Genomic DNA, 12,645 nt, shown 5'->3' with positions numbered 1-12,645 from the left:
GTAAATACACTATGCTTTACTTCTCTTCTTGAGTTTCTAAATTATATTTGACAGCTGAAGTAAAAATTATCATATTAACTACTATGTCTCTAAATGTATGTAGAGCAATACTTCAAACAATTATATTATAAATGGGAAAAGATAAAATAACAGAAGGGAAATAAAGCTTCTATACTTGAACTGGTAAAATGACAAGAGCAGTTGGGTGTGTGTGTGTGTGTGTACAGCAACAGCTAGAGCAACTATACAAAGAGAAACTCAAAAACACTAAAGATAAATCAAAATTCTAAAAAATGTTCAGGTGACCTAGAGAAAATCAGAGAAAATAAAATAAAAATGAAAAAACACATTAAACAGAAAAAAGAGAGACTTAGGCCCAATATATTCATAATTAGACAGTGGCTGTCTAAAACAAATTTAACTTCAGGGGTGCCAGGATGGCTTAGTTGGTTAAGCATCCAAGTCTTGATTTCAGCTCAGGTCATGAACTCAGGTTTGTAAGACTGAGCTCCACATCAGGCTCTGCACTGAGCATGAAGCCTGCTTAAGATTCTCTCCCTCCCTCTCTCTCTTCCCCTCCCCTACTTGCACACATGCATGTGATCTCTCTCTCTCAAAAAAAAAGTGTATATATATGTGTATATGTGTGTATATATATATATATATATATATATATATATATAAAGAAATATGACTTCAAATATAGTAATATAATCAGGATGAAAATAAAAGGATAGAAAATATGTATAATGCAAACATAAACCAATAGAAAGCAAGTGTGGCTCTAGTAGACTGCAGAAAATTACTAGATACAAACAGTGACATTATATGATGAAAAAGAGTCAATCCATTAAGACAATATAGCAATCTGAAATGTGTACACACCAAACAGCAAAGCTGCAATATTTGAGGTAAAAACTGATAGAATAGAGGAAATAGACAACCCGCAATTACAGTTGGAGATTCCAATACCCCTCTCTCAAGAATTGATAGAACTAGACAGAAAATTAGGAATGATATAAGATCTGAACAACACAATCAATAAACAAGATCTAACAAACATTTAAAGAATACTCCACTCCTAAAAGTAGAATACACACTCCATTCAAATGCCCATAGAACATATACCAACATAGACTATACCTTGGGCTGTAAAACAAACCTCAACAAATTTAAATAATTGAAATATAATAGAGTATGTTCTCTGATCACCATGGAATCTAACTAGAAATCAAATACCAGAAGGATAATGGGAATATCTTCAAACACCTACAAACAACAAAACATACTCCTAAATGATCCATAAGTCAAAGACAAGTCTGAACATAATTTAAAAAAATACATTGAACTGAATGAAGTGGGAATAAAACACATCAAAATATGCATGACTCAGATAAAAAGGTACTGAAAGCAAAAATTTTACCCATTAAATATATTTATATGAAAAGTCTCTTATCAATAATCTGTTCTCACTTCAAGATCCCAGAAAAAAATCAAAATAAATCCAAAGCAAGCAGAAGGAAGGATATAATAAAGATAAGAAATCAATGATATAAAAAGTTGAAAACCTATAGAGAAAAATGAAAGAAATTGTGAGCTGGTTCTTCAAAAAGAACAATAGAACTGACTAACCTCTTACAAAACTGACAAAGCAAAAATAGACAAAATAGACAAAGACAAAAATTACCAATATCCAAAATGAAATAGTGATGTCATAACAGACCTGCAAGCATCAAAAGGATAATAAGAAAATATCACAAAGAACCCTGCCCACACAAATCTGACAATTTGGATAAAATGGTGCAATCTCAAAAAACGCAAACTACCATAACTCATAATATGAAATAGATAATATCCAACATAATCATAATTACCTTAGACTGAATAATCCATCATTTAAAAAACTCCAAATGTAATAAATCTCCTGGTGCAGGAGTCTACCAAATGTTTAAATAAGAATTGACACAAACTCTGCACAACCTTTTCCAGAAAAGAGAAGAGGATGGAACACTTCACAATTTATTTAATGAAGTTAATAATAGCCTGACACCAAAATAAAAAAACAGTATATTGAAAGAAAACTACAGACCACTATCCCTCATGAGTATAGATGCAAACATCCTTAAAGTATTAGTAAATAGAATTCAGCAATATATAAAAAGGTTTTTTTCTCTATGATCAATGGGGTTTATTCCAGGGATACAAGTCTGGTTCAATACTTGAAAATCAATTTACTCCTTCATTATTAACAAGATAAAGAAAAATCACTAGATCATAATGGTCAATGCATAAAAACATCTGGCAAAATTCAATACTCATTTTATAATTTAAAAAAACTCAGAAAAATGAGAATAGAAGGAGCTTCTTCAACTTGACAGAATATATACAAAAACCTACAGCCCACATTACAGTCAATGATAAAACAGAAGGGAGAAACAGTGAGAAATCCCTAAGACAGGGAACAAGTAAAGGAATGTCTTCTCTACACTACTTCTATTTAACATAGCCGGTGGAATGGTAGAAAAAACAAAATGCACAGAAACTAAAAAGAAAGAAAACTGTCTCTATTTCCAGATGATATGATTGTCTACATAGAAAAGCCCAAGGAATCCACAAAAAACTTCCAGAATAATTTCAGCAAGGTTGCAGGATATAAGATAAACACACAAAAACCAACTGTACTACTATATACTAGAGATAACCACATAGACACAAAATGTAAAAAGTACAGTACCTTTTATAACCATTCAAGAAAAATGTATAAACCTAACAAGTTATAAATCTAACAAGACATACAGTACTTGCATGCTGAAAATACAAAATGGTGATAAGAGATAAAAATCCTAAATAAATGCAGAAACACACTGTATTCATGTATTAGAAGACACAATATAGCAGCGATTTCAATAGTCTCCACACTGATATTCAAACTTAATTCAGTTCTTATCAAAAATCCCAGCAGGAATTTTTATAGATATAGGTGAGATTATTCTAAAATTTTTATGAAGAGTAAAGAAACTAGAAAAACTAAAACAACTTTGTAAAAATAAAGTGAGAGGAATAGAATGCCCATTTTCAAGGCATTATATAGACACAGTAATCAGGACGTTTTGATATTAGATGAGGGATACACAGATAGATCAATGGAATACAAATAAGAACCAAGAAACACACCATACAAATGTGCACAACTGATTTTTGACTAAAATGTAAAAACAATTCCATGAAGCAAAGATAGCTTTTCAACAAATGATGCTGGACCAATTTGGTGTCCATTAACACCCCCTGACTCCCACCAGAAAAGAATTTATCTAAGTTTCACACCTCATACAAAAATTAAATCAAAATCAATCATGGGTTTCAGTGTAAAATATAAAGCTATAAAACTTCAGTGCCATTGAATAAACCAGATTTTACATTGTTTTGGAAACGACCCAGACGTCCTTCAATGGGTGAAAGGTTAAACAATCACAGTGGCACATCCATATTATGGAATACTAGTCAGCAATAAAAAGTAACAAACTACTGATACATGCAACAACTCTCTGGATGAATCCGGATGCTGGGTTATGCTGTGTGTGTGTGTGGTGGTGGTGGGGGGGGGGGGGGGGAACATTCCCAAAAGGTTACATACTGTATGATTCCATTTATATAACACTCTTTAAATGACAAAACTGCAGAAATGGAGAACAGATTAGCTGTTTGTTGTAGGGTTACGGGAAGGCAGTGGGAAACGAAGTAGCTGTGGCTGTGTCAGGTTAACATGAGGGATCCTTATAGTGATGGAAATGTTCTGTATCTTGACTGTTTTAACATCAATTGTTCTAGGTAGGATATTGTGCTATATAGTTTCTCAACATGCTATAATTGATGGGAACTGGGTAAAAGTTACACTCTCTGGTAGTATTATTACTTAAAACCACATGTAAATCTACAATTGTCTCAAAATAAATGTTCACTTCAAGAAATAAGAAAAAAAAAACAAACGACAAAATACTTCTGCCTAAGAAATCTTTGTACTATATGAAATGATAATTTTATTGTTTATATTTTATTCTCTGTGTTGGATAATTAATTTTGATGGAGACAAATAAAAAATAATTTGAATAAAATACCAATGTTGAATATAGCATAACTGATTAAATTTAGCAAAATATGTAAAATATTCATTTAAAACTGACAACATAAAAAATGGTATTTCATAGTCTTGTAGGCAAAAAGATATGTCTACGCTTCTTCTCATATTTCAGACTTTTATGCAAGAAGATTTTTCCCCTTAAAAACCACCTTATAATGGGCCTCTATTATATTAAGTTTCTTCCAGCAATACCTCATGACATTGCTGATCCTAGTTAATCTTATAAGCATTCTCATCAGTGTCAAGGGAAACTACATTGAAGTAACCATCTGTTAGAAATGGAAATCTTAAAACTCTCTACAAAAGTAATTAGCGGGACACTTTTAGATTTCTAGACTTTTTTTTTTTTTTTAATCAACTGCATACAAACACCATTTGCTAGCCTTGATCTTGACCAATTAATTTCAGTCCACTGAGTGAGTGTCAGTTTCTTCATACTATAATATGGGGTACTTCTTACGACAAATGACAAAAATAAACTACAAGTATAGAAGTGGTTAGTAATAATATCTCACAGGGAACAGTCATTTAATAAAGTTTAATAATAGCTGATACTTCTGGGGTAAGGCATAAATAATATAACATAGGTATAAATTATATCATGCTGCTTTTTAAAATCTCTTGAACCAAATAAAGTTTCCTTTTGGGAAGGGGATCAGATTGTTGGAGTTGTCTTCACAAACTAGCCCAATTAGAGTAAAATCATAAGGAGGTATTTGTAAATCTTTTCTAGTGTAGACTATGTCACAATACCTGTGACACTCCTCATGATGTTCACTAGCACTGACACAGTCATCGTGTGGTAAGAAACCAAAAACTGGAACTCTTCCTCTTTCCATGCATGTTTTAGTTATGTCTTCTTTTTAGGCAAGAGGACTAAATGAGATAACTATCACTTTGGAGTACACACAGAGTGGCTTCAAAGAAAGGAACCAAAGTTTACTTTGCACATAATTTCCCTTCTATATAATGCTAGTGTTAGATGCTAAAGGCAGGCAAAATGCAAAGTTGTTAAGAACAAGAGGCCTGAGGGTGAAAATGCCTGGGTTTAAATCCAGTCTCCACCACTTCCCAGCTGTAAGATTTGATCAATTTACATCATATCTCTACAGTAGAATTTCCTCATCTACAAAAAGTGGCAAGAATACATAATATATATAAAGTTCTTTGCATAAATAAATACTTTCAGATATTAAGAGTAAAATTAATGTTATTAATAATAATAAAACAATCTTACCTAATACCACTGCTTAAGTATAAAAGTGATAATTACTATTGTGGCATCTAAAATATCTTTTCTGACAAGGTAAGATGTAAGGATTAAAACACAAACCACAAAAGGGTCACTAGAACTGAAATAATTTTCAGGGTGATTTTGCATGAATATGGTCATTATTCTAAGAAAGTATTATGTACTCTGCTCCATTTATATCTGATAAAAGAACCATAATTTCCTTTTTAGCTTATTGATGGCAATTTTCAAGCATAAAATTAAAAAAAATTGCTACTTATTTAATAATCATCTTCATATTCAACAATTTATTTAGAAAAACTTTTAAAAATTATTTATGCTACCTAGAATATTAGTCAATTCAGAAAGAGAGTAAGAATTTTATAAACATATGAATCTATGAATCAGTCTCCTTAACAGTCAAACTGAACTGATCTTTAGAAATCAAATTGTGATAAACAAACTACATTATGAATACTTTAAGATTAGAAATTAGATCTCATTTGGGCCTGGGAAGGAGAAATTAACTAAGAAATTCTATAATTGTAAGTAACAGCTGCACAGTCAATATTTAATCACTATATTGTGAGACAGTTCAGTAGTGGAAGACAGGATTAACATATTGCTTTAAAACATTCCATTACTTTCTGCATCTGTTTACTGATAATAAAAGACACAGCTGTTCTAAACGAAACACACTAACAGGTGTAAAGTGCCAATTTGGCATTTTACATAAAAGTTACTCCTCATTTCCTTTTGGAATACTCTAAAATTATACTGTAAGAACAGCTACCAATAACTTAGAGAATTTCTTATACTAACTTGGATCATTCTAGTCATTGTGGAAAAGATACACTTCTTTCTTCATGAATTCAAGATTATTTTTAAACAATACACATCCTGAACTAATTATAATTACCCCAGATGTTTTCCATAAAAATGGTCACACATCTGAACAGGGTTTCTTTAGCAACTGTTCTATATCAAATTTACTGCAAAGAGCATCAAAATTATGAAGTAACACTGTATCAGATTTGTTATGTTTAAACTACAAATGATAATGAAGCTTGAGCTTATAATTTATTTTGACAAGTATTCAGCTAATCTGTAGCCATATATATTTAATCCAAGGCCACATAAGGAAATTCAGTATTTTTATAATAAATTCTCAATAATCACTCACCTAAAGCAAGTCAGAGTAACCAAAGTTTGTGAATACCACATAACATTAACCAAATAGTTTTTTTATTTTTTTGTTTGCTCGTTTTTAAAACATCATATGCCACAATCAACTTAAAATATCTCAAGTAAAAGAACTAACTTTATTCTAGGAATTTAATAAACATGGATAATTAATTTTTAGATTTTATAAATTATAATGGTGACATTATGGGACAATTACAAAATCAAGGTCAATGAAAATACTAACGTATTGGTGATAAGAAAGAACACTGAAATATTTTAATTTGGTTATTATATTTACTTTAATATATAAAACTTGGAGAGGAAATGTTAAGGTAGGATATCAAAGAAGTCCAAAGCATTCCAATCTCTTTCTTTTCTTTTCCTAAAATAAAGACATTTGTCAAATTAGCTTCAGAAAAAGAGGTTCACTAACATTTACAAATACTTAAGAGAGTCCTTGAGACTATGTCTATATTTTGAGATATACACCTAGGGAAAAACATATAAGATATATACATTTTAATTATTTAAGATTATATAAAGACTTCAGCTCTTTCCCCAATAGTTCTGTTTCCTTGTTAGCTAAGTTACAAATTTAAACAAAATACTCTACAGCTTTGCCATAAAGTGTCCTCAGTCAGGTCATTTAGTTACAACTGCTTTATGGTCCTTCTGGAAACAAGTTATGCTCAGTGAAAATTCTATTAGTTTGCTGCTTAAGTTTTGAAAAGAAACACAGGAAGCAAAGTTTTACGTCAAAAGAATACAGAAAAACATCAATTTTACTGCAGAATCTAACAAAGCTTAACTCTGTCTATAATGTGGTAAAATCATGTTACCGTAGAAACATACCACGGGATTTTCTGATTTGTAAAATAAATCAAAGTATATAGTCAATAATCCAAATCATATGATAATGATATTCGGGAGTTGTTTATATACATTTCATAAGGCTCTCAGTCTTCATAAATTTAGTTACTGTATATAATGATTTATCCAAGCTATCTTAATCTTTATCATATTTATCAAGAAAGGGTTTTATTATTTGGAATTTCATAGAAGTATATGCTGTGGTATACTAAATACAAAAGCACAATGTATACCTTAAAGAATTTTTAAATTTCTTTCTCATACAAGATTATGTTAAATTGTTTAATTTTAATAATTTTAATTATTATATTCTAATAATTACATATTTATTTTGCAGTCTTATTATGTTCATAAGGAATTGTGGACCGACCAATTTGTGTTAATAAAAGAAGCAACTGATATAGATATAAAAGAAAAACTATGAGAGGAAAGAATCAAATAGAGCCTCCCTTAGAAAAGTGAGATTTTAAAGTACTTGCTAAAGCAGTTAGGTGACCTAACACCATTTTGTCTCTAACAAAATCACTTGTCAATTCATTAAAGACAGTAGGAATGACAGTTCAATGCCTTAAAAAGAATTAGCCTTTAAAGAAATTACAGAATGAGTGTTTCTAACAATGAAAAACTACTACATTTTAAAAAGCCATATCGTATAAATTTAGTCAAATTTCTACATTAGGTATAGGTATGGGGAGAATCATGAGATCCCGGCATGGGGGTTACATTACATGGCACTTGAGTAGCCACTGCACTTCACCTAACAATCAAGTAGCGAGTTGCAGCTGTGGCTTGAAAAATTTCAGGATGGTAAGAAATCAATAAATTCTCTAAATCTCTTTCATAATTTAATAATCTTACTGCATGTATCTCCTACTTCAATCTTAAAAACTAATATATTTCCTCCCAAATTAGTAACAAATACATAATTAGAATCAGATGTTCAACTAGGTTCTAATAAAATGGTATGTTAAGACTAGCAAAGCTCAACTTCTTTGTTCTATACAATTTCTTTTAAAATATCCCTAAGTATTGATTGTTATTTCTAAAACTATGATGTGGTTATCCATTGTAAATTCTGAGAGCATTATTAAGTCTAACTAGTGTGCTTTCCATCTACTTACTATGCCATTATTTCTTCAGATGAAGTAAATTCTTCCTCCCATTCATTCTCTGTTTTTCAAAGACTCAAAAGTTTGCATCAGTATATAAATCCATGTAGAGTAATACATAGAGGACTTCATTTTGGAAGGGTATATTAGAACCTTAACTTAAATGCATGGAATTAATTCTGCCTTTACTTGAGATGTGAACAGTGCTTAAAAAGGAAACAGAGATTGAGGTACATATAGTTTATGTCAGATTACCTCCAATCTTTAGTGAAAAGAGTAAATTACAAAATACTGCTTATAAGTACCATTCAAAAACTTACATATGTTACATATCACCTTGTTTTATATCCCAAAACAAAAGCCGTGTCTTTGTTTTCACTGAAAATTTAAATAAATAGCTTTATTTGCTACCATATTAGCAATTTAGTTTCTGATTTGAATATTGATTAAATTAAATACTGATTAACAGTAAAGGAAATTTAATTATGCTTTAATTATTATAATTAAATAAAATAAGACACTCATAAATATAACAGACTACTGATACATATTAATCCAAAGAGAACTATTTTTAGTAGTAAATAAGTGAATTTTAAAGAACTAAAATTTCACTGTTAAGTATACAGTATCAGAATAGGTGAAAATATTACCTACTAAAAATCAAAAGGGATTTTCAAATTGTTCTATGACTGTGTCATTTGAATTTTTCCAGGTTAAAAAATCATATAAAATAAAAACAGAGAGGAAGACAAACCATAAAAGACTCTTAGATAGAACAAACTGAGGATTGTTGGAGGGGTATTGGGAGAGGGGATGAGCTAAATGGGTGGTGGGCATTAAGGAGGGCACTTGTTGGGATGAGCACTGGGTGTTATATGTAAGTGATGAATCACTAAATTCTACTCCTGAAACCATTATTACACTATATGTTAACTAACTAGGATTTAAATAAAAGAAAAAAAAATAAGGCATGACATTAAATAAGAGAAGGCATGACATAACAACAAAACTATAGGGTTGCTATTATGATGCACTTATGTAAATATTTTTATAATCATCAACTTCTTGACGTGGAGTGGTCTGCTGATCACAGAGTAATGCCTCCCCATTACCAACCTGTAGTACCAAAATAAGCTGAGGTGTCCTGACAGGTATTTATTAGCTTTCTAAGGGCCTTTCTAAGGGCCTGTTTTGTGCCAGTGCTGCTCCAAATACTGTCATAACGATTCTTCTGACCAAAGCATATATTGTGGATAAATACTGAGCCTTTATTACTTCTGTAGACAGAACAATGAATAAAGTCATGAACATAGTATGCTAGTGTGGCTAAAAGTTTGGTTGATGTAAAATATCTTGCCCTGATGGTGATACATGGCCAAAATTAAGTGAAAATGTGTTTATGTTCTTACCTACTTGTTAATATATAATGCCTTAAAAATTTTTTTAATGTTTATTTTTGAGAGAGAGAGACAGAGCATGAGCGGAGGAGGAACAGAGAGACAGGGAGACACAGAATCCGAAGCAGGCTCCAGGCTCTGAGCTGTCAGCACAGAGCCCGATGCGGGGCTCAAACTCATGAACCGTGAGATCATGACCTGCGCTGAAGTCGGACACTTAACCAATGAGCCACCTAAGCGCTCCAATATATAATGCTTTTACAATTCAAAACAGATCAGCCTCCACTAAAATTTTTCTATATTAATACCTGTGATTCTTCATAAAGTATATCCTTATTTTTTTAAATTAGTAAGGTGGTTGTAATGACATGGATGGAGCTACAGAGTTATGCTAAGCGAAATAAGTCAGAGAAAGACAAATACCATATGATTTCACTCATATGTGGAATTTAAGAAACAAAACAAATCAGCAAAGGGACAGAGAGAGAGAGAGATAAACCAAGAGACAGACTCTTAATTAAAGAGAACACACTGATGGTTACCAGAGGGGAGGTGGGTGAGGGGCTGGGTGAAAGAGGTTATGGGGATATAGGAGGGCACTTGTAATGAGCACCAGGTGTTGTACGGAATTGTGGAATCACTATATTGTACACTTGAAATTAATATTACACTATGTCTTAACTAAGTGAAATTTCAATAAAAACTTTAGGGGTGCTTAGGTGGCTCAGTTGGTTAAGCATCCAGCTCTCAGTTTCAGCTCAGGCCATGATCTCATGGTTTTGGGAGTTTGAGCCCCACATCAGGCTCTGTGCTGACAGCATGGAACCGGCTTGGGATTTTCTCTCTCCCTCTCTCTCTACCCCTCCTCCACTCATGCTGTCTCTCTCTTTCAAAATACATAAATAAAACTAAAAAAAAACTTTTAAAAAAGCAATTAAAAATATAAACTCAGATGTCGTATATGACATATTTATTGCACAAACTGAAAGATCATCAATGCATTAGTCTGGGTGTCAAAGGGAGGGAATAGAGATAGATTAAGAGAGAGATCAACAGACAGATGGAGGGAACAGATACAGACCTTGGAGTAAACTTTTTTTGTTTGGTGATTTCTGAATACATTTCAAATTCTTATGATAGTACAATTTGGGAAAGTATAGTTCACTATGGAGCTATTGGCTTAAATTCAAATTGGCCTGCCTAGGTCCACTTTTAAGAGAGTATTCAGGTGAGTGTAACAACACTGTGAATCAAGACTTTTGTGATACTATGAAGCCAAAACAAACAAACAAACAAAAAACAATAAAGAAATACACTGTAACCAATGCTGGGATAAGGCTGCAACTGTTAACTTTAACCTTGTTAAAATTAGTTACCAAAAACATTCTCTTATTCTCAAACATTCCCTATATAAAAAGTAGAGGTTATAAATTACCATGGCTTTTATGTAAACAGTGCCTCTAATGTTCTAAAGTCATTAAAATAGGGGCACCTGGGTGGCTAAGTTGGTTAAGCCTCCCACTTCAGTCCAGGTCATGATCTCATGGTTTCTGAGTGTGAGCCACGCATCAGGCTCTGTGCTAACAGCTCAGAGCCTGGAGCCTGCTTCAGATTCTGTGTCTCCCTCTCTCTCTGCCCCTCCCCTGTTCATGCTCTGTCTCTGTCTCTCTGTCTCAAAAGTAAATAAACCTTAAAAAAATTTTTAAGTCATTAAAATAGCTTTCATTTGTATATTGATTAATTTATTTTTTGAATGCTTATTTTTGAGAGAGACAGCAAGTGCGGGGAGGTGCAGAGAGATGGAGACAGACTCCAAAGCAGGCTCCAGGCTCTGAGCAGTCTCCAGAGCCAGATGCAGGGCTCGAAACATGAGCTGTGGGATCATGACCTGAGCTGAAGTCAGATGTTAAACCCACTGAGTCACCCAGGCGCCCCTGTAATATTTATTTAGCAAAATTTCATAATTCAAAGGTAAATGCCCTATCCATTTCAAATGATAAGTTCTTAAATGAATAAAATTTGTATCAGAAAGCTAAAGTCAAAATATGCCCAATTTCAGAATAATTTATTCATAGGGGGCTAATTCAAACATAGAGCTAAAGCAAAACATATTTGTTCTAGCTAGACATTGGACCCGTGTCACAGAAAACATTTTTATACATGAAAAAACACCTTTAACACAACTCTAAATGTAAAAGTTTCATAACTATCACTATTGAAATCAGTAGCTTTCATAAAGGGTTTGAGGTACATACAAAACATATTAATAACCATTAATATCAATAATTTTTTGTATATAAATACCATTGCTTACCATGTCGATATTGACTTCTTGGCCTAAAAATAAAAGATAATTCAGATATCAAATGATATTAAATATTGTCAGATAGTGGATCCAATTTTAAAAACTGGAAGATGGGGGGATGGGTTAAATGGACGATGGGCATTAAGGAGGGCACCTGTTGGGATGAGTACTGAATGTTGTGTGATGAATTGCTAAATTCTATTCCTGAAATCATTATTACACTATATGTTAACTAACTTGGATTTCAATTAAAAAAAGAATAAATAAATAAAATTAAAAACTGGAAGAAATACATCAATATTTACATAAGCAATCTAAGCTGTTCCTTACAGTAGCTATCATTATTGAGCACTATCTATGTGTGCCAAGTGCTGTGTATGTAAGTCTTTACCTGGATTATTTGTAACCTT

This window comes from Panthera tigris, chromosome C1 (genome assembly GCF_018350195.1).
Source record: "Panthera tigris isolate Pti1 chromosome C1, P.tigris_Pti1_mat1.1, whole genome shotgun sequence".
Classification (NCBI taxonomy): Eukaryota; Metazoa; Chordata; class Mammalia; order Carnivora; family Felidae; genus Panthera; species Panthera tigris.
This window is presented reverse-complemented; position numbering follows the sequence as displayed.